Here is an 18,963-nt window from a genome sequence, read left to right as displayed (position 1 = left end):
CAGAAATTGAAGTCTTCATTACAGTCTCTCTAGAGACTCCTATTTTTAGCATATAACAAAACTTCTAAAAGCCTTGTTTCTACCAGTTCATCAGTGTAAGAAAGCCTTCCTCAGCGATCAATGTAAAGAAATAGAGGAAAACAATAGAATGGGAAAGACTTGAGATCTCTTCCAGAGAAGGCAATGGTACCCCACTCCAATACTCTTGCCTGGAAAATCCCACGGACGGAGGAGCCTGGTAGGCTGCAGTCTATGGGGTCGCTAAGAGTCGGACACGACTGAGCAACTTCCCTTTCACTTTTCACTTTATGCTTTGGAGAAGGAAATGGCAACCCACTCCAGTGTTCTTGCCTGGAGAATCCCAGGGACGGGGGAGCCTGGCGGGCTGCCGTCTATGGGGTCCCACAGAGTCAGACACGACTGAAGTGACTTAGCAGCAGCAGCAGAGATCTCTTCAAGAAAATTAGAGATACCAAGGGAACGTTTCATGCAAAGATGGGCTCGATAAAGGACAGAAATGGTAGAGACCTAACAGAAGCAGAAGATATTAAGAAGAGGTGGCAAGTATACACAGAAGAACTGTATGAAAAAGATCTTCATGACTCAAATAATCACGATGGTGTGATCACTCACATACAGCCAGACATCCTGGAATGTGAAGTCAAATGGGCCTTAGGAAGCATCACTATGAACAAAGCTAGTAAAGGTGATGGAATTGCAGTTGAGCTATTTCAAATCCTGAAAGATAATCCTGTGAAAGTGCTGCACTCAATATGCCAGCAAATTTGGAAAACTCAGCAGTGGCCACAGGACTGGAAAAGGTGAGTTTTCATTCTAATCCCAAAGAAAGGCAGTGCCAAAGAATGCTCAAACTACCAGACAACTGCATTCATCTCACACGCTTGTAAAGTAATGCTCAAAATTCTCCAAGCCAGGCTTCAGCAATACATGAACCGTGAACTTCCAGATGTTCAAGCTGGTTTTAGAAAAGGCAGAGGAACCAGAGATCAATTGCCAACATCTGATGGATCATCAAAAAAGCAAGAGAGTTCCAGAAAAACATCTATTTCTGCTTTATTGACTATGCCAAAGCCTTTGACTGTGTGGATCACAATAAATTGTGGAAAATTCTGAAAGAGATGGGAATACCAGACCACTTGACCTGCCTCTTGAGAAACCTGTATGCAGGTCAGAAAGCAACAGTTAGAACTGGACATGGAACAACAGACTAGTTCCAAATAGGAAAAGGAGTACATCAAGGCTGTATATTTTCACCTGCTTATTTAACTTATATGCAGAGTACATCATGAGAAACGCTGGGCTGGAGGAAGCATAAGCTGGAATCAATATTGCCAGGAAAAATATCAATAACCTCAGACATACAGATGATACCACCCTTATGGCAGAAAGTAAAGAGGAACTAAAGAGCCTCTTGATAAAAGTGAAACAGGAGAGTGAAAAAGTTGGCTTAAAGCTCAACATTCAGAAAACAAAGATCATGGCATCCGGTCCCATCACTTCATGGCAAATAGATGGATAAACAGTGGAAACAGTGGCTTCCCATCACTTCATGGCAAATAGATGGATAAACAGTGGAAACAGTGGCTGACTTTATTTTTCTGGGCTCCAAAATCACTGCAGATGGTGATTGCAGCCATGAAATTAAAAGATGTGTACTCCTTGGAAGGAAAGTTATGACCAAACTAGACAGCATATTAAAAAAGGTCTGTCTAGTCAAGGCTATGGTTTTTCCAGTGGTCATGTATGGATGTGAGAGTTGGACTGTGAAGAAAGCTGAGTGCCGAAGAATTGATGCTTTTGAACTGTGGTGTTGGAGAAGACTCTTGAGAGTCACTTGGACTGCCAGGAGATCCAACCAGTCCATCCTAAAGGAAATCAGTCCTGAATATTCATTGAAAGCTCTGATGCTGAAGCTGAAACTCCAATACTTTGGCCACCTGATGAGAAGACCTGACTCACTGGAAAAGACCCTGATGCTGGGAAAGATTGAGGGCAGGAGGAGAAGGGGACGACAGAGGATGAGATGGTTGGATGGCATCACTGACTCAATGGACATGGGTTTGGGTAGGCTCTGGGATTTGGTGATGGACAGGGAGGCCTGGTATGCTGTTGTTCATGGGGTTGCAAAGAGTTGGATCAGTGTCACACATAATGTGCAAATATATCTAAGGATCTCACCATTTTATGACAAAATGTACCCACAATTACTCTCACATAACCCACATAGACTCAGTTTCTCCCTGTATAACACTATTTCGTTGCTTTTGGTCTAATCAGCAATAAATTCAAGCTCCTTCTAATGAAAGTATCTCACTACTCCTGTGCTGTTTCTACCATTGCCCCAATTCTCCCTGCAAGAAAACACTTGGGAATCATTAACTAAAAGTATAATTATTAATAATCCAGGTTATAGAAAGGGGAGAGATTGAGTATGAAAAGGTGAAGTTAGAGGGCAAGACAATTAAGGAAATTGTGACAAACCACACATGTTTAATTTTTGTCTCTTCCCAGTTGTATTCTCTCTCATTAGATACTACTATCCCCTCCTTGGCTGACTGTGTGATGCTTGTATAGCATGATTTGAGGGACCATTGTAGGTTCTCTGCATCCAAACCATCATTACATTACTCCTGCACCCAATCTGTAATTTCTACCATTAATCATTGTTTGAGTAAAAGCAATGTCTCATGATAAAATGAGCACAAGTTAGGGAATTAGAACCTCTCTTTATCTCTGCAAACTTATCTACAAAATGGACACGATAATCCATCTTCTGCTTGTCAAACAGGCTGGCCTATGACAGTCTCTTAATCTTCTGTTCATTTGACAACTATTATTGAGTATTCACCGTGTTACAGGAACTAGGACTATAGCAAAAATGAAATCACATGGAGCTTAAAAGCTAGCTTTTGGAACATAATGAAATCATAGAAGGGTACCTCTTAAAGAGTGTCACTGTATTTGCAGACATGAGAATCAGGGAAGTGGGATTGCAGAAGACATATAAAGTTAATGGAAAATAAGCTAATGGTCTAGGATGAAAGGCTGTGTGCGTGTGTGTGTGTAGGGATGGTCATAAAAGCTAAGTGACCAGAAGAACATAATAAGCTTCAGCTGTTCAGTCTGTGGCTAATCTTGACCTTCTGTAAATCAATGACCTGGTACTAAATATAGTATCAACTATAATTTCATTTCATATTACTTGTTATCAGAGAGACTTGTAAAACTACTGATATGTGTGCAATAGCTATACAAGTTTTAATAACCTTTAAGGGTCACAGCTGTCATTAGATAGGATATTTCCTGGGGGAGGGGGAACACTTCCATCGTAATAGCCTGCCTCCATGCCTTGCTTCTGTTACTCTCTGATTCTGTCCACCTCTCTCTATCTCTTGAGTATTTGATAAAATTTGTCTTGATTCCTTCAAGAAAAAGGGGGCTCATCCTCTCGAAGCTCCTAAAGAATTTTCTATACTGCTCTCAAACCCTTACCAAAGACACTCATTTATTATTATCGTTTGTGTCATCCTAAGGTCTTTGATGAGGACTGCTCTATGTATAATCTACCATGAACATTTAGCAATCCATAAAATATATGCTTCATATGGAGTTGATTTTTCATAATGGCCCCAAAATGTGTTGTTTGCCTATTTTATGAATAGAGCCTTTAAATTTGACTCTAAATGTATAAGTTCCTGCTTTAAAAAATGCTTTTACAACAAAACTTTTTTGTGCAGTGAATAGGAAAGAACAACAGTAGATAAATATAAAGAGATAAATATTTTTTTTCCTAAGAAAACTTTCATTTTATATATTGCCTCTGAAAGTCCAAATGTCTCTATTCTTGACTTTTCTATTTGGTCTTTTGCCGAACCCCCAAATTATACATGCCCCAAACTAACATCTTCTCTATGAAAAAGAAACTTAATTCTCTCTAGAAAATGGGTAGGATAAAATCCCGAGTTGGGTGCATGATGGTAAAAGACCAGTTTACCCTTTGTGACAAGCTGGCCAAGAGACCTAAGATAACCACAAAGAAACCTTTGAAATCAGCAGAAATTACGCTGGCAGGGAGGGTTCCAAGGGAGAGATGTTCTCAGTGAGGCTATGTTTGACAAACGATGCTCTTCAGCCTAAGCCTGTTTGATATAGCATGTGATTCTGACAATTACTGCAGGGATGCTATTTTTATTTAGCAAATGCATGGCTTCTAATGTCTTTGTATTTATCACTTGCCCCTTGTAACACTTTTTTCACTTAGAAGCACCACATTCTGTTAAGTAGACAGAGAATACACAATTGCATCCCAAAACACAAAATATAGTTCAGTAAATAGTTTATCACACAGATGTTCAGAGCACATAATTTTGACACATAATTATATCTCAAATAGGAGAAGTGTCAACAAGCTGAAGAGGAGTGGAAGATTTGGTGGGTGGGGAAGAAATACTACAAAAATAAAATTATAGAAACAGAGGAAAACTAAGGGTGAACTAGAGCTGCAAAGCCAAGAGGGGTGCTAGAGATTTTTTAGTAAAGTTCATTACAAAGGCCCTTTGTTGCTAAATTTCAAGGACGGAATAAAGCATATGTATCCAGGTAGAAGAGCAAGTCAGTATCGAAAGGGAAATCATGGTGGTCTTGGACTTCTTCCCAATAACCCATAATTCCAGAACTACAGGGCAGCCCAAGAATGTTATATTCTCCCATTACCCTTCATCTCTAAAGGAAACAGAAAGACATTAAATAAAGCAGAATTAGGAAAATACAATATACATCATTGTTAAACCAATAAAACTATTATATAACAAAATGGAACACAAAGAACTAACTCTATATTAAAATACTCAGAAATAGAGAAATTAAACTTAAAAGCTTCTGCACAACAAAGGAAACTATAAGCAAGGTGAAAAGACAGCCTTCAGAATGGGAGAAAATAATAGCAAATGAAGCAACTGACAAACAACTAATCTCAAAAATATACAAGCAACTCCTGCAGCTCAATTCCAGAAAAATAAATGACCCAATCAAAAAAATGGGCCAAAGAACTAAATAGATATTTCTCCAATGAAGACATACAGAAGGCTAACAAACATATGAAAAGATGCTCAACATCACTCATTATCAAAGAAATGCAAATCAAAACCACTATGAGGTACCATTTCACACCAGTCAGAATGGCTGCAATCCAAAAGTCTACAAGCAATAAATGCTGGAGAGGGTGTGGAGAAAAGGGAACCCTCTTACACTGTTGGTGGGAATGCAAACTAGTACAGCCATTATGGAGAACAGTGTGGAGATTCCTTAAAAAACTGGAAATAGAACTGCCTTATGATCCAGCAATCCCACTGCTGGGCATACACACTGAGGAAACCAGAAGGGAAAGAGACACATGTACCCCAATGTTCATCACAGCACTGTTTATAATAGCCAGGACATGGAGGCAACCTAGATGTCCATCAGCAGATGAGTGGATAAGAAAGCTGTGGTACATATACACAATGGAGTATTACTCAGCCATTAAAAATAATATATTTGAATCAGTTCTAATGAAGTGGATGAAACTGGAGCCTATTATAAAGAGTTAAGTAAGCCAGAAAGAAAAACACCAATACAGTATACTAACACATATATATGGAATTTAGAAAGGTGGTAACAATAACCCTGTATGCAAGACAGCAAAAGAGACACAGATGTATAGAACAGTTTTATGGACTCTGTGGGAGAGGGAGAGGGTGGGATGATTTGGGAGAATAGCATTGAAACATGTATGATATCATATATGAAACGAGTCTCCAGTCCAGGTTTGATGCATGATACTGGATGCTTGGGGCTAGTATACTGGGATGACCCAGAGGGATGGTATGGGGATGGAGGAGGGAGGAGGGTTCATGATGGGGAACACAAGTATACCTGTGGCGGATTCATGTTGATATATGACAAAACCAATACAATATTGTAAAGTGAAAAAATAAAATAAAATTAAATTAAAAAAAAAAAGAAATAGAGAAATTCTATAGGAAAGAGTAGGGCTGAGTGTTTAAACCATTGAAATACAGAACCAGTTTTCAAGGACTTCAATATTTTTATGTTGATTTCATATGACTCTAGATTGATATTTAGGAAATAACATGTCTATGGTGAAGAAACTATTTGAAATTCATCACAAAATTTAGTTTCATTTCAGTTTTTTTCTTCACCCAAATATGAGAGTAATAATCAAATATCTTTTAAATGCAAACAGTACTTCTTTAGGATGGTATGGTAATGGTTCATTTTTGTGTTGACTTGGCCTGTGTGATTGAAATTTTAATATTAATTCCGTATCAATTTTTACAAGTTCTTTTTAAAGGGAGAAATTATTCATATGCTATTTCATGTTGAAAGTCTATCAGTAAAATCTAAGGAAAGAATTTTTTACTATTCAGCACAGTTTAGGGGACCAGGCAGTGTTGTGACTGATGCCTAAACTTTTCTTGAGTTTTTAAAAGACGATCTTTTGGTAAATCCTCCACTCTATTAATATCACATGTCTATGTAGTAAAAACTTATCTTGCAAAAGTCCTATGGGCATCTTGGACTCCATCTTGCTTTGTAATAGCCTAAATACCAAGAAGGATTGAATCTCAAATGGAATCAGCCAGGAGTTCTCCACTTGGCACATTACTAATTTTTAAAATATCAATTTGACTTTCATATATAAAATAATAGTAAAGCCATACATTTCTATTCAGTACAGAGAAGTGTTTACTGCCTTTCAAGTCTTAGAAATTATTTTAAAAATCTTTTATGATATTGCAAACTCACTTTTACTTTTAATTTCTATAAGGAAACACTACAAATAAATCCAGTCCTTTACTGGTCTTTGCTGATTTATTTAGCATTTTTAGTTGCCTAGGGGCAGTGGTAAGTTCAGTTTCCTGAGAGACAGGGAGAAAAAGAACTGATGGGATACTGAATGTCACTATCAACATATTTCTAAAACACCCCATCACTTGTAGCTATATATTGATAATAGCATCTTACATTATATGATACCAGAAACTGTAAAGATAATAACACAGCAAATCATCACAACCATCCTTTTATAGGTTGGCTTATACAGATGAACAAACCCTGAGGTTTAAGTTACCTGCCTAATGTCACAAAGCTAGTAAATGTCAGAGCTGTGAACTGAACCCAGAAAATTTGACTCCAGAATTTACTTATACTGCCCACATGATACCCCAACAAGTAATTTGCCTACACAATTAATTAATAGCCATATTCCTAGGTTGATAATGGGTAGGATAGCCCTATGAGTAGCATTTCATGAAGAATATTAGTATATTCTCACTAAGGATAATATTACAAATATCCTTTAAGACTGAAATTGTTCCAAAAAGAGAAAAGTCTCTCTGGTTGGTGGCCTAATACCACCATACTAGGTGGGTTTACTCTTTGTGGAGGTTTGGGAGGATATACTTGTGTATTCGTGGTGGGAGAAGGACTTGAAATTAAATGAATATAAGAAAAGAGAGAAAGGCAGGTGCTCTTGTTGGCTGCTCCTTTGGGCCATACTGATAGTGTCATTAATGCCCTAATTGTCATGAGAATATATGTTCTTATGTCTTCACAGGAGGCAAGGAGGCAAGCAGATAAGGGGAAGAAGATAAATCTAATGAATAAAAATATTAGCAACTGTTGCTATGTCAGTGCGGAGAAGGCAATGGCACCCCACTCCAGTACTCCTGCCTGGAAAATCCCATGGACAGAGGAGCCTGGTAGGCTGTGGTCCCTGGGGTCTCTAAGAGTCGGAGACAACTGAGCGACTTCACTTTCACTTTTCACTTGCATGCATTGGAGAAGGAAATGGCAACCCACTCCAGTGTTCTTGCCTGGAGAATCTCATGGACGGGGGAGCCTGGTGGGCTGCCGTCTATGGGGTCACACAGAGTCGGACACGAATGAAGCGACTTAGCAGCAGCAGCAGCAGCTATGTCAATGTGAATCAAGAAATAATAGTTTCAGTAAAAAACAGGCCATGGATATTTATTTTTATTGCATAGCACTTAGGATTATTTTGAGGCATTGCAACTTATGCTTCTATTGCCAACAACATTTGTAAAATTGACAGTTTTACAGGGAGGATTGTGAGCAGCTATAAAAATATTATTTTCCTATAGATAAAAGTTAACTCTGATTTCCATCAACCCATGAAACATGGTTTAGGGTTCAATCAACAGTCAGAAGCAAGAGTGTGGAATTTAATCTTGGTTGTTTAATCCTTAAGGATCTGCAAGTATCAGACTATGTTTTCTTTGAGCCTGAGTCCCTTTCTGACAGTGAGATAAGAACCCAGAGAGAAATATTTTTTCGGCCTTTTAGGGAACCAGGTTTTTCATTACTATACCATGAAGATTTAACTGTAACAATGCTACCGTCTCTCACTGAACAACACACACACCAAAAGCATTTTACTCTGGGCATTTTGGAGGTGAGAGTATACATAAAATGCTACAGTTCAGTTTCCAGCAAAAAAAAAAAAAAAAAAACAAATGTTCTTGAGCCCAACAGAATATGTATGTTATGTGTCTCTCCATTGATATGGTCATTAGTACTGTGTTCATATGTGCAACACCTTCTTAGAAAAGCTTTTTGAAAAAGTTTGAATTGTACTATGTGTCTACTCTAAGTCATTTGAGAGAATATAGGAAAATAATCTACAGGAAATCCATGATAAACTAAAATATATGGAGACTAATAAAATGTGTTTGTATGTTAGATAGGTAAAGACTACTTCTGTTACCTAAAAAAATGAAGTTGGATGAATATTATAAGAAATAACTCTACACTGGACTTTATCAAAGAGTAGTCCACTATAGAAGAGGAAGAGAAAGAGAGGAAACTATATACCATTACATTAAATAAGATTTTACTTATGTTCATTTATGAAATGGATATTGAGCCCCTATTATTTACTAGGTATATTTTAAATAGATGCTTGAAATATATCACTAGGCTAAAACAGATAAAAATTAGTCTTTACGGAGCTTGAATTTTAGCAAGAGGAAACAGAAAATATAATGATAAAATAATATAGAACATTAGGAGGTGATAAGATGTGTGGCAAAAATAGAGCAAGGCAAGTGGGTATGGAAAAATTATGAAATCAAGGACCTAGATGCTGTATCTGGATTATATGAAGCAGTAGAGTTTAATGTTTTTAACAGAATGATGAAGAGGGTATTCAGGCAATAATAGTTCAAGGAAAATTGTTGATTCCTATGATGGTTAATTTTATGAGTCAACTTGACTGGGCTAAGGGATACCCAGACAGCTGGTACAGCATTATCTCGAGGCGTGTCTGTGACAGTGTCTCCAGAAAAGACTGGCATTTGAATCAGCAGACTGAGTCAAGAGGGCCACCTCTGCTTGTGTCCATGTGCACTACCCAACCTGCTGAGGTCTCGGATAGAAGAAAAATGGTGAAGGAAGGATGAATTTGCTCTCTCTGCTTACCCGTGACAACTCTCTTCTGCCCACAGACACTGGCACTTCTGGTTTCCCCTTCTTTGGACTTGGATTAAATTACATCAGTGACCCTCCTAGTTCTCAGGCTTGAACACGGCAGATGGTGGGACTTCTTGATCTGCAAAACTGTGAGTCAATTCCTATAAGGAATTTCTTCTTTTATAGCTATAACTATCGCAAGCTATCTCTCTCTCTCTCTGATGGAAGAAGCATGTAGTGAGACGTTTGGTTAGGTACAATACTGACTTCCTAGACACTAGTGTGTCTAATAGAAGATATACTGCTTTCCTAGATAGCAATGTAATTTAGTCTGTTCCAATTCACCAGTCCTACATATAGTGCCAACTTTTGCTCAGTTTCATGGTAATATTGATAAATTATTATATTTAAAAACATCTCATTTTTGATTATAAAGTCCAGGAGGGGGAGCTGGATCAAGGAGCAGAAGTGGTTTCTCTCATCCTTTTTCCAATAAAGATTGTGCTTTCAGAAGAGAAAATTATGGGAAAAGCCAATAACTATCAGCATTTCCTAATTTTCAATGCTGGTTTATGGTATAAGACTCATGAGGTTTTGATTCGTATTTCCTTAGTGATTGATGAGGTTGAATACCTTGGCATGCTCTTGTTACTCATTTGAACATCTTCTTTGAAAAATGTCTATGTTCATAGCTGAGTAATATTCTACTGTGTATATGTATCACAGGTTTCTTATCCATTCATCTGCCGATGGACATCTATGTTGCTTCCATGTCCTAGCTATTGTAAACAGTGCTGTGATGAACACTGGGGTACATGTCTTTCAATTCTGATTTCCTCAGTGTGTTTGCCCAGCAGTGGGATTGCTGGGTCATACAGCAGATCTGTTTTAAATTTTTTAAGAAATTCCGCACTGTTCTCCATGGAGGCTGCACTAGTTTGCATTCCCACCAACAGTGTAAGAGGGTTCCCTTTTCTCCACACCCTCTCCAGCTTTTATAATGAGGCGGATGAAGCTGGAGCGTATTATACAGAGTGAAGTAAGTCAGAAAGAAAAACGCCAAAACAGTATATCAATGCATATATACAGAATTTAGAAAGATGGTAACAACGACCCTATATACGAGACAGCAAAAGAGACACAGATATAAAGAAAGACTTTTGGACTCTGTGGGAGAAGGCAAAGATGGCATGATTTGAGAGAATAGCATTGAAACATATATATTACCATATGTGAAATAGATGACCAGTCCAAGTTTGATGCATGAAACAGGGGACTCAAAGCTAGTGCACTGGGACAACCCAGAGGTATGGGATGGGGAGGAAGGTGGGAAGGTGGTTTGGGATGGGGGACACATGTGCACCCATGGCTGATTCATATCAATGTTTGGCAAAAACCACCACAATACTGTAAAGTAATAAGCCTCCAATTAAATAAATTAATTTTTTAATAAATTAATTTTTTAAAAAAGAAAGAAAAATGTCTATTTTCTCATTTGTAAAATTTGAATTACTTATTGTAGAGTTTTTAGCTGTTGAATTATATGCATTTCTTATATATTTTGAGTATTAGTACATTATGACATTTGTGGTTTGCAAATATTTTCTCCTATTCAGTAAGTTTCCTTTGCATTCTGTGTATGGTTTCCTTTGCTGTGCAGAAGCTTTTTGGGTTACTTGCTTGTTCTTGCTTTTATTGCTTGTGCTTTTGGTGACATAGCCATGAAATCATTGCCAAAACCAATGAAAAAATATTGTCCCTTTGTTTTATTCTAGGAGTTTTATGGTTTCAGGTTTTGCATAAGTATTTAATCCATTTCAAGTTAATTTGGGGGAGAGGTGTAAGACTGGAGTCCAGTTGCATTCTTTTGTATATGAATATCCAGTTTTCCTAGCACCATTTATTGAAGAGACTAACTTTTTTTTTCTTGATTCCTTTTCAAATATTAGTTAGTTTATTAGGGTTTATTTTGGAGCTCCTTATTCTGTTCCATTGGTCTATGCATCTTTTTTATGCTATTACCATACTGTTGTGTTTTTTGAACTACCTAGTCACTATCTTGATGACTTAAATGTTATTATTGGTATTCAGAGACTGTTATTTTATTTTGTAGTGTGAATAGCTAGGTTGATATCATTGAGATTAAAATTTATATCATGAGATAAATTCAATTGGCAAATTTTAATGAAGCTAAGTAAAATCTGTAATAATGAATGAAGAATAAATTAATCAGTAAGAATTCTTGATGTACTTTATCTTTAAAAGTACAGATATTTTACTTTTGACCACTATAAAGGCATGGAAATAATATCAAAGCCAGCAGTAAATGAGCATAGCCATTGTCCCATGTGAGGGAAATAGCACTATATGGAGACCAAACATGATAAGTAAATATATATAATATTTATAAAAGAGAGGCTTCTTGCATTGATCATTGATGAGACTATAACTTGAACTGCAGATTATGATGAATTCAAATCTTTGTAATTGAAGCTCAACAAACAACAAAATGAAATAAAGCAAAAATAAAACACTGGCTGCTTACTCCAAGGCTAGTATTACTACTTCATCTCTGCTAATATCTCTTGTTTATGAATTAGGTGGTGATCTCTGACATCATCAACTGTGGTTCTAGATAGCACTTTTTCTAGAGTTTGGCAAGTGACTCAATTCTGGGAATAAGCCCTTTGGGGGCAGAGATAGCTCAGAGAAAATTACTCCTAGTTAGTATAAAGTTACAGTAGATTAAAGAAGAAGCATTTGTTCTGGGTTACACCTTGCTTGTCTCATTATTTTGAATGAAATCTTTGTGGGGATATGATGATCAGAATAACTTCCATCATTTTGGAACACTGGAAAAAAAGACCTGGGAAACTGTAGGGATGCCAGTCATAAATCCTTGGTGCTGACTTAACAAATGACTGCAAGAAATAATTATCCTACCCTTGTTGAGTGAGGAAGAGAAAATCAAGTCTCTAGTCTAGGCTACAATAGCTTGGCTATTGTCTCACTTGAAGGGAAAGCCTTTCCTAATTGATACATTAGCATGTGTATACAATCTCTATGTTAAAAAAGAAACACTGTCTGTTGGTTGTAAAGGCTACCATAATCACCAATACTAGTAGTGAACAGTTAATTCTTTCCATTTGTGATTTTTTTTTTTTTTTTTAGCGCAATGCTGTTGCTCTTTCCTGAATGCTTCATTCTGTTGCAGGAACTGGAAGGTCATTAGATGAGGCTAGGAGTGAGGGGATACTTTGTTTCAACTATTTTGTCCCCAGTGCCAATCAAAGTAACATTTAGTTTTTACATGAACTTTGTTCCTATTTGAGCATTTTTCCTCTAAGGGTAAGATGAAGGGGTGTTCTGATAACCTTCATTAGAAATAATGTATTGACTAGTGTCGGCTTTCCAGGTGGTACAGTGATAAAAAAATATCTGCCTGTCAATGCAGGAGACAAAGGTTTGATCCTTGGATAGGGAAGATTTCTTGGAGAAGGAAATACCAACCCTCTCCAGTATTCTTGCCTGGAAAATTTCATGAATAGAGGATGAGGTCAAAGGGTCTGACAGTACTGAGCGACTAAGCATACACACATTGCCAATTGTACTGGAACTCTTGGAAAAACTTGTCCTTAACAGTGTTTGAGTAAGTTCCTCAGAGATGAGCAAGACATTTTAGGTGGAAAAATTAACCTTAATTTTAGGTAATTAAGGCCACTTGGTAGAGTCTAAGAGTAATTTGCTAAGTGGTAACCTGGAGGCATCAAAGAAATAATTTTCCACATAAATTGCCTGAATTTATCTCAAAAGAGCATTCAGCCTCTCTAAAGTAAAGTAATAACTCTTAACCTTTTATGTGGTCATGTTTCAGCACCTCTGTAAAATGTGAGCATATTCGGAGAAATAATCAATGCATATTTATAAAGATACTGCGTAAAATTTTAGGGAGGTATGCAAGTTCACTGCAGAGTTTCCCAGACTCTGTCTTCCCATTTTTCTGGCTTCTATCTTACATAGTAGCCACAGTAGCTACTCAGTGGTGTAATACATCCTGAACTTCTTTGACCCCCAACCTTGTGATCTTTCAATAATTGCAAATGCCAGCGTTATTATTCTGATAAACCAGGAGCATTTGGTAAATGTTCTATTGATTCTGAATGATTCAGATAAGTTATGAAAGTCTCCTGGCAGTAGCAAATCTATGGCTATGGTTTCAGATTAGCAATAAGACTCATGTGACATAAACAAAATGGCAATAAAATCTAATAATAGAGAATAGTAATATAATACTATAGTTAATTAGCTGCTTAGAAGGATACAAAGCAGGAAATACAATATCTTCATCTCATTAGAAGGCCTGAGCAAAATGTATCCAAAAATGCAACTACTTTTGTCTCCTTAGATACATGGGTCACACATGGTTGCCACAGGTGAGGATCAAAGAGTATGAGGATCACCTTGACCTATGGAAGGGCATCACCACTCTACCCACCAATTTTGTATACCATTGCAGTTGAAGCCTTCCATCCCAAATCACCTCTCTCCCAAACCAGTGCAGTACCACGCCGCAAAGGAGGCATAAACATTCATTTGTCTTCACTAGTACTTCCAAGGAAAACGTCAAGCAGTGTTGTGTTAACTTCAAGCAGGCCCAGTGTTAACATTTTATTTACACTGCCCTTTGACCTCTAAGAAACTCTGATATTAGATGGGAATCCTGGTATGAATCAGTACCATTGTGCCAGGCCTAATTTCATAGGAGTTTACAATGTAATGTGAATTATTAGATAACAGTAGATTAGCAAAATAAAGAATGAAGTCAGTAATATAAAAGATACCTAAATCAAATGCATCATTCTGATTCTGTTAAGGCTGAGAAGACATCATTAAACCTTCACCGAAAACATAGCATTTAATTGAGGTTCAGAAAGAAGGTTAAGTTTGTCTGATGCACTGAACAAATGTTTTGAGGAGGTATAACTTCCTTTAAAAGAGATTGTCTTACAATGATTTATATAGAAATATATCAGCTCCACAAAATTTTCTCAAAATATGTGTAGTCAGTGGAGCAAGTATTACATTTTAAAATATCTTCAGTATGTCCCAGGTATAACACTGAAATAGGTGTAGTTTTGTGTGAGAACACTGAAAGGAAAACTACATTCTTCAGGGACTTTGTGTATATCAGGCAGTATGCTAAATGACTTACAAATGCTATTAATGTCTTAATTATCTCTAGCTTCATAACAATCCTGTGAGGTTGATATTCTATTCATTCAAGAGGGAGAACCTGAGACTCAGGGCTGTGAAGTAATCTACCCAACCACTCTCATCTCGTAACCAGTGGAGTCAGGATGTTAACCAAGGTCTAACTGAATTCAATTTAAGGATTTTTTCAAGTGTATTATGATACTCAGAGGCCACAGTGTTAGAGTTGCCTACACAAATTAAATACTATTCAGAAAAGGATAAACATAATGTTGGAGAATAAGGACAACATGTACAAAAGAATATTGAAAGAACTAAGGATTATTAGGGGAGATTTGCCAGCTCTGAACAATGCACAGACTCGCTCTAAATTCTGAGCCAACTGAGATGAAGTTCAAGGATTTGGACGAAGGATGGAATGCATCCAGTATCAACTTTATTATCCAAAGCACACAGCTTACTGTTCACATTGAATGTGAAAATGTGTCTTGGACTTAACAGTGAAGAGAGGCTTTCTACACTCTTCGTTATGAATTGAACTCTCTTGCCCATCCAGTTTCAGGCCAGGCAGTTGAATAACCGTTATTTCCTATAGTTAGTAAGACTGGGAAGGTCTTTAGTGGTGAGCTTACCACATAGACAGGATTGAGGAGAATATCTGCCACTTAGAGGCATTCCTGTCATCTGGGAGAGAAACTGCAAGAGGCCAAGACAGACATGGTCAGTGAACTTGGAATATTAATTCTGACCATCAGAGAGGAATCGATATTAGGCCTTTGCCTGTATTAATCATTTTTTTTCCAGGTGGAAGAGAGAAGAGGCTATGCATAGATGGTGTAAATAGAGGGAATCAAATTGTGTCTCTCCTACTCATCGCTGATGAAAAAAGAAAGAAAATTATTCTTCTATAACCTCATGGATAAAGAAATGTTCCTTTTCCTCCATCCTTGTAACACACAGACCCTAGAAAGAAAGACAGAAATGTGGAGAGGGATGGGGAAATGAAATGCTTTCAATTATTTAAGCGATCCTAATGTGGTAAAAGAAAAGGCCTCATTCAGAAGATAAATGTTTATAAGTTAAAGCAAGCCAGAGTTCTGCTTATTATAAGAAAGACTTGCCGTGAATTAGAGCTGGCCATTAGTAGAATGAGCTGCTTTAGTGTTGCATTAGCAAAGACTTATGCCAAAACTACTCATAATTAATGTTCCAATGACCAGCAAACTCAGGGAAAATTCTTCTAATGAAAACCTTGAATCCTCACTTACTTTTAATACTTGATGGTCTTGACTCTTCCTACTTCTTAAATACTTGGATAGCTTTTCATCTTTTCAAAAGTCAGTAGAGACATTCATCAGGAGCATTCAAGTGGACACTGGATGATCATTTTTTCTCTCTCAGTTAAGAAAGCAGAACACGTGATTTTCCAACAGTGCAGTAGAGAGGCTAAGCTATTTGTTGAAGAAGTTCGGTTAGAGAAAAGGACTGCAAGTGAGGGAAAGTCATGGTACTCTAAGGATTACATTAAATCTATAGCAATTAACTTAGAAAGCTCATCACTTTTTAGTATTAAAACTTAAATATTAGCAAAATATTACTTGTAAAATACTTTATCACTTCTACTGTGTATTGAGACGACATTGTAGCATGATGACTTCCAGTCCTTTTTTGGAGTATTTTCATTTATATATTTTTAAAAGAGATATTTTTATTCACTGAGGTACAATTTACATACAGTAAAGTTCACCATTCTCATGTGATATATGTACAATGTATAATGAATGTAATCATCACTATAATCAAGATACAGAACATTTCTCTCAGCGCCTAAAATTCCCTTTCTGCTTCTTGGAGGTCAAACCTCTCCCTCCCCATCTTGTAATCACTGGTCTGATTTTGACCTTTCAAGAATTTTGTATAAATCTGGTTGTACAGTTAGTGACGTTTTTCGTCTCACTTCTTTCATTTAGCCTGATGCTTTTGAGATTGAACCATGTCATTGCATGTATCTGCTCATTGATTTTATTACTAAGTAGTTTTCTATTATATGGATATGCCACAATCTATTTATCCATTCTACGATTGGTCTGTATGTAGTGGTTTTCCAATTGTGCAGACTATATTAATCAGGAGACCTTTGACTTAGAGTAACAGGAAGTTCAAATTGATTTAAGCAATAGAAAATTTATTTCCTCATTAAACAGCAAGCTTAGACATAGGGTCGTTCTAGATTTTGTTGATTTAGTGGGTCAGCAATGTTATAATAGATAGTCTCAGGTTCTTTCCTTCTTCTCTTGTTTTCCACCTTATGTTCAACTTTATCCCCTGGCTTCCAGATGACTGAAGTGGGTTCACGTGACTTATGCATCCATAACATGTCAGAGAAGAGACTTCTTCACAATAGCACCTCATTTCCCAAACACGCACGCACACACACACACACACATACAGATTTTTCTTCACATTTTATTGGCCAATAGGAATCCTGTCGGGGGCAGGAAGAAGGAAATCTGAGTGAATAAAGATCCAGAACTTTTTCTGTTTTGGATATTATTTTATCCAGATTAAGTGCCTGTTCTCCATAGTCTATATTATGTCAATTGAAAAAAATATTCATTAAGCTTATTGATTAAAAGAAAAATTTGAGGGCCATTTTTATTTAGTACATGTGAGGAAATAACTTGTGGTTTTATGCGATAATCTGATTCCATTACTGAAATTAATTTATTTTAAAAATGTTAATTATCTAATATCATTATATGAAACATGGGCATTACTGAAAATAAAATCCAAGAGAAAAACCTGAATTGTCACTTTCTCTTTTTAAAAATTTAATCTGGAGTTGTTTATAATTTTTTAAAAATCTCGCATTGGTAAAAAAATATATAGATATATTCAAGATATCAATGCACTGGGTTAAATTTTCTCTATATAAAATAAAATTGTGAAGAGTACTATTAAAATTTTATTACTAAATATATTAAATAGGTATATATTATAGTTAGGCTGCATGTTTACCACCAATTTTTAGGCAAATAACAATATACACACGTATAACATCTATCATATATACATATCACAATTGAAATTATATTCCCTCAAGTAAACAGGCTGTACTTTAAAAGATGATATGCATTGAAATGTCATAATAGGGGTTTTTTCCTTTCAGATCTTTGGTTCAAGGATATGACAAAATATTTTGGGATTATTTTTGTTCTACTGTGGAAAATAAACTGGATTAGTTGCAAACAGGTGGTGTGTGGATGTTTTGTAGTTTTACTACTAAAACCCATTTTTATTATTGGGGCTATGTCTAAAAGGTGAAAGTTCAATAGAGTTTTACAGTGACTTTAAGAATCTCAGGAAAAAATATATAGTACATTGTAAAATTAAAAGTTATTACTATCGGCTTATATTTCACAATTTTATGCATCTTAATGTTTTGGTATGTCTATCCTCTACTACAGGCTCACTGAGGATAGGGACTGTCTTGCTGTACACATACTGCCTAGCACAATGCTTTACTAAAAATATCATCATCATTATAATAGCTACCATTTATTAAGCACATTTTAGTTTATTTTTTATTTTTTTGGCCACACCATTCAGCATGTGGGATCTTAGTTCCCCAACCAGGGATTGAACCCACACTCCCTGCACTGGAAGCATGGAGTCCCAAACATTCAACCACCAGGGAATGGTTGAAGCATTAATCTCCTATTAAGCACATTTTTAATAGCATTTGTAAAAGAAAATCAGGCTTTTTGTACCAAGACTTTTCAACATTATGTCATCCTTACAGCACAATCACTATAATTTTTTTCAACTTTATTGAGCTATAATTGACATATAACTTTGTGTAAATTTAAGCTTCATGACAATCAGGGCCCACCTCTGTCAGCTTGCTTCCCTGTCATCAGCTTCCATTTTATAATTTTAGATGTCTATTGACTCTCAGGCCATAATGACTTCAGCCTTCAGGAGGGAGAAAGAATGACAAGGATGACAGAGGCTTGTCTATCCTAACAGTGATGATTTCTGGACGCTTTCATATACTTTTATTTGCATTCTGTTGATCAGTGCTTAGTCATGTAGCCAAGCCTAGTATTAAGAGTCTGGGAAATGTATACTTTATTCACAGTAGGCCATGTGCCCAGCTAAAAATTAGGTATTTTATTATTAAGGAAGTCAGGGAACCCAGATAATTTCAAAGAAAACTCTAGGTCACATCAGAGATGA

At 36.6% G+C, this 18,963-nt stretch overlaps 1 long non-coding RNA gene across 4 annotated transcripts in view; it reads left to right on the top strand.

Annotated features, from left to right (window-relative positions):
* The window catches only part of LOC147363451 (uncharacterized), a 223,124-nt gene that overhangs the window by 75,128 nt on the left and 129,033 nt on the right, over positions 1-18,963 (top strand). For 2 of the 4 annotated variants that reach the window (XR_015137128.1, XR_015137126.1), the window contains exon 3: positions 9,549-9,662. This is a non-coding gene — a long non-coding RNA (uncharacterized LOC147363451). Of the gene's footprint in view, positions 1-7,639; positions 7,785-9,548; positions 9,663-15,528; positions 17,485-18,963 lie in introns of those variants that run through there. The other 2 variants (XR_015137127.1, XR_015137129.1) reach the window with 2 other exon arrangements.

This window comes from Bos grunniens, chromosome 11 (assembly GCF_055505025.1).
Source record: "Bos grunniens cultivar Pamir isolate PY7600 chromosome 11, Bosgru_T2T1.0, whole genome shotgun sequence".
Classification (NCBI taxonomy): Eukaryota; Metazoa; Chordata; class Mammalia; order Artiodactyla; family Bovidae; genus Bos; species Bos grunniens.
This window is presented reverse-complemented; position numbering and strand designations above follow the sequence as displayed.